The sequence below is a fragment of the Cajanus cajan genome, chromosome 3 (genome assembly GCF_000230855.2).
Source record: "Cajanus cajan strain Asha chromosome 3, NIPB_CcT2T_4, whole genome shotgun sequence".
In the NCBI taxonomy this organism is placed as follows: domain Eukaryota; kingdom Viridiplantae; phylum Streptophyta; class Magnoliopsida; order Fabales; family Fabaceae; genus Cajanus; species Cajanus cajan.
Window position 1 is genome coordinate 966,515 of NC_138519.1, and position 5,401 is coordinate 971,915.

Here is a 5,401-nt window from a genome sequence, read left to right on the forward strand (position 1 = left end):
CTTTAGTATTTTTATTTTATTTGATGCAAGTTGATGACACAATAATATATTTGATATGCAAAATATAGGTACTACAATCTTGATATCAAAACAAAACAATTATGATAGTTATAGTATGAAAAATGCAGGTAAAGATGAATATATGAATATTAAAAATAAAATTGTGACAAAATAGTGAGGGATTAGCGATGATAACCAAAACATAACAGTAAGGGATCTGCTAGGAAATAGCAAGACATATCATGTGAAAGACAAAATAGTGAGGGGAAAAGGAGCAAATAGTTAGGAAAATATAGCGAAGGAATAGCGAGAGAATTGCTACGGAAGTATTGCGAGGGAATAGCGAGATAATTGCTAGGGAAATATTGCGAGGGAATAGCGAGAGAATTGCTAGGGAAATATTGCGAGGGAATAGCGAGAACATTGCTAGGGAAATATTGCGAGGGAATAGCGAGAACATTGCTAGGGAAATATTGCGAGGGAATAGCGAGAGAATTGCTAGGGAAATATTGCGAGGGAATAGCGAGAAAATTACTAGGGAAATATTGCGAGGGAATAGCGAGACAATTGCTAGGGAAATATTGCGAGGGAATAGAGAAGGGTCTACGAGGGATATTCAGCGAGGGAATTGCAAGGCCTTAGCTAAGAAATGTAGCAAGGGAATAGAGAGGGGTTTGTGAGAGAACATTAGGGAGGGATTAGCTACAAATTAGAGAGGGATATTTTGCGACCCTTAGCGAGGGAATAGCGGGGAAGCTTGATCGCAAATTAGCGAGCAAATAGTAAGCATCCTTAATATCATTAGCGAGGGCCTTAGCGAGGGATTGGTGACGGATTTTGCGAGGGATTGGCGACGGATGAAATCCCTCGCCAATTAGCTACCTGTATTTAGCGAGGGAATGGTCTCTCGGAATTTCATCACTATTCCGTCGCAAAACTGATTAGCGAGAGATTAGAGAGGAAATAGCGAGGGAATAGTCCCTCGCTAATATGTAATTTTCTTGTAGTGATATGATAGTAGTAAAAATTAGTGCAATAGAAACCTTATACATGTCATTTATGATATCTTTGAATTTTATTATGAATTTAAAAGCTCTAGAAGTATTTAATTTTGATTTTTTTTTTATTGAGATTTCATAAATTTGTCCTATTAATTTTTTATTGGATGAAAAATAGTTTATGTATAAGATAAATGCTGAAATATATATATATATATATATATGATGCGTGCAAACATATGAGGAATATCGTATGATTTTCCTAGAATATTATAAATTGATTTGATATTAATTTATGAATTTATGGTCTAAGTTCTATTTTCTACCAATGGTAATAAATAATTGTAAAAATGGTATTTGTGGTTCATCATAAATTGTGAAAAAATTATATGTGTGCATAATGATGTTAGATATGACCTCTGTGAAATATCTCAAAATTTAAAGAAGGTTTAATATTTTAAAAAAAAATTATCAATTCCTATTTTACAAAGATAGTTCAATAGAGATATTTAATTCAAAGATAATACTTAAGAGTTGAATTTTTTGGGTATCTGAATATATATGATGCAATATATGTTGTTTGAAGTATCCTTAAAAGGTTTTATGATTTTTAAGTTGATGTAGTATGTCTAATAATTTTTATGCATTTAATTCAGTATATATAAAATTATGAAATTTGATTAGATTAAGTATATTTGGAGCATTATTTGATTATTTGCAACTCATGATTAATATATTATACCCTAGAGGGAGATCTATGAATATTATTATGAATTAATTAATTTTCATGACTTAATTTCATTTAATTAGTAAATTTGAAACTTGTTTTTATTGTTAATTGAATAGGAGTTTTAGAAAATACATGATATTGTTGTGTACTATGATGTGGAGAATATGTGAATTGTGATAAGTGATTGAAAAGGCTAAGTGAAACTTAGATGTGATGAAAGTTTTGAAATGTGAATCCATGTGATATGTGGAAGTGATTGTATAAATAAGTCTAAGTATAACTTAGTAAGAATGTGACTAATGTTGTTAAAATCGAGATTTTACTTAGGATCGGAAAGAGAGTGAAACATCGTAACTCGAAAATCGTAACTTGAATCCTAAGATCTTACATTCCTACTTAAGTTATTAAAAATATAATACCCAAATTGAAAATAGGAAAAAGAATATATATATATATATATATATATATATATATATATATATATATATATATATATATATATATATAAAGTTTAACAACTCCTAAATTCCTAATAGAAATTAGAAAATTCATAAGTCACAAGACTTAATAACTAAAAACATAACAATTATAAATTCATATAAATGTTGCATTCTAGTCATTTAGGAGAGTATAAATTTCTTCTTGACAACCATCATCCATGTTATCTTTATTCTCATTAATGACATTAGCATCTTCCACCACTCTAACTCCAATTAATTCATCCTCTTCAATAGAAGGAACATCCAAATCGTCCACAAGTGCATCACTACCACCACTAGTTCCAATATCTTGTCTAACTTCAAGTATGTCTTCATTCAAGGAATTCAAATCTGAAATTTGATCATTTTCCTCCTCAATCCAATCATCATCAGAAGAAAGGTCTTCAATACCATAGTTTTTTTCTTTCCTAACTCGCTTCTTGTTCAATTTGGAATTTTCCATGACATAAACTACATCATTCATGGTCTTTTGCAATAAACGATTACTTTTCTTGGTATGAACCTAAAGGAAAAATCAATTATCATATAATAGGAAGAAGGAAATGAAATACATTATACATATATGGATATACCATTTTAAATTAGAATTTTTACCCTTTCAAAGACACTCCAGTTGCACTCACAACCGGATGAACTACATGTCAGACTCAAAACCCAAATTGCAAATTGTTGCAATTCTGGATGTTTATCTCCATAAGATTCCCACCAATCTGCTGGACTTTTGGTATTAAGAGCACGTTGAGCTATAGGATGACCAAAAAGGTATTTTTTTTTCATGAAATCCTCAAGTTGGTCATCAATTTTCCCTATTATTTCAAAGTCTCCAACAATATTTTCCATGCAATCAATGAATCCTTTCTTAACTTCCCAATCAACCTTAAAATTAGGAGCATAATGTAGTATAGGATTAAGGTAGTAACCTGCAGCATGCAAAGGCCTATGTAATTGTTTGTCCTATCTTTGATTAATAATTTCCCATAAGGGAATGTAGCTACAATTGAAAAAAAAAATAGTTTTCAACCAAATTCTTAAGTCTATAATTTATAAAATGAAGCACATAGAATAGAAGATAATTACCTAGTCTCATCTCCTCTAAAAGCATATTGTATCTTTTCTTTAGCTTGATCCATTTCTTCATAAATGAACCCCATGACTGGCTTTTCATCTGAATCCACTAAGCGCAAAACTTTAACCAAGGGAAAAGCACCTCTCATACAATTCAGAACATTTTTCCAAAACCCCTTATCTGTAACCAAATTTTCTATAAACTTTCCATCCTTGGTCTTTTCTAATTGACTAGAAGTCCATTCTTCAGATGTAAACATTCTAGTTAATGGACCCTTATTCTCATTCAAGCATCCCAAGGTTAAGTAGGAAGTAGCAAAACGAGTCAAGCCAGATCTAATCAATTCACCCCCCTTAGTAAATTTATGCAATAAAACAATAAGACTTATTCTACCATAGATGTATGATGTGATCCTTCTTCCACTTGCAATTGTTTCACTATGAAGTGGTATCTTTTTCTCAAAATCTTCAAGCATTAAGTCAATGCAATGAGCTGCACAAGGTGTCCAATACAACTTAGTCCTTTTCTTCATCAACATTTCCCCAGCTTCCTTGTAATTTGCTCCATTGTCTGTGACAATATGAACAACATTTTCTTCCCCAACCTCTTCAACTACATCATCTAACATCTTAAAAATTTTGTCAGCTGTCTTGCATACCTTGGATGCATCAATAGACTTCAAAAAAATTGTTCCAAGTGGACTATTTACTAAAAAATTTAATATAGTCCTCCTCCTCCTATTTGTCCATCCATCTGTCATTATTGTGCATCCAAATTTTTTCCAATAAGTTTTATGATCATCTAAAGAAAGATTGGTCATTTTGACATGATACTTTAAGTATTTCACCCTAATCTCATTGTAGGATGGTGGGTCAAATCCTAGACCGTGTTGAGCAACTGATTCAAACATTTTCTTATATGCTTCACTATTGGTTGAATTAAAAGGGATAACATTCAAATAAAAAAATAGAACAATGTCCTGTCATGATTCCTCCCTCAAATCCTTCTTAAAGATCTTGTTGATTGTCATTTGAGAGCTAACGTTTCTCTTGAAAATATTTTGACTACCAATAGTACCACCTTCTAATTGAGCAGCAAAACTACTACATATTCCTTCAATGTCACCGAATTTTTTTAGGAGATTTTGTTGTAATGATGAAACAATACCCAACATTTCTTTTTTAACATCTTCAGGAACCGATCTACATGCTCCAACATCTTTGAATGTTCCTGCTAAATGATGTTTCAAACGATAAACCCCTCCTGTAAATATTTTTTCACAAAATTTGCACCTGACTTTTCTTGCATCCCCATCAACAGAAACACAATATTTCCATGCCACATCAGTTTTCATTCCAGCAGCATTTTTATGCAATTTTCGTGGTGGTTCATTTCCTTGAGTTCCTTCTCTTGATGCCATTTTTTCTAAAATAGTTTTAAACAAACACTAATAAAAATAAGAAATTAAATGAGAAAAAAATTAGTGAAGGAAGAAAAGAATTTTTAAAAGGAATTAATTGAATTAATATAAAAAAAGAGGTCGAATTATTCAATTTTATTGATATTAAATTTTTTAAAAAAAATTATATTTATTTAGGATTCAACATCAAAAAAATAAAAAAAAAATGATTAAATTACTATATTTATTTAGGATTGAATTTTTAAAGAATTAACATATTTCACTATTTTTTTAATTTCTTAAAAAAATATATATAATGCTTAATTAATAAAGAAAAATAACAATACTTCAAAAGTAATACATTAGTTATTTAAAAAATAAAAATTATTAATTTGTAAATCTTAGATTTAATATATTTATAAAGCAAAAAGTTAAAGAAAAAGTTATATAAACAAAAATTAAATAAATTATTAATGGTGAGAGTGAAGACATTCATATTTTTAAATATGTTTGAAACTTAAAATTAAAAGAAAAGAAAGAAATTAAAATATGTTTAAAACTTAAAAGTTAAAAAAAAGATACAACAGGTAATGTGTAAAACTGTAAATGTAAAAAAAAAAATTATATTTATTTAGGATTTAACATCAAAAAATAAAAAAAAAAAGATTGAATTACTATATTTATTTAGGATTGAATTTTAAAAAAAAA

The 5,401-nt window shown here is 29.4% G+C and overlaps 1 pseudogene; it reads right to left on the minus strand.

The window, feature by feature from the left end:
• Window positions 1-2,325: 2,325 nt before the first annotated feature.
• On the minus strand, window positions 2,326-4,714 carry LOC109818003 (uncharacterized; annotated as a pseudogene).
• Between the last annotated feature and the right edge of the window lie 687 nt (window positions 4,715-5,401).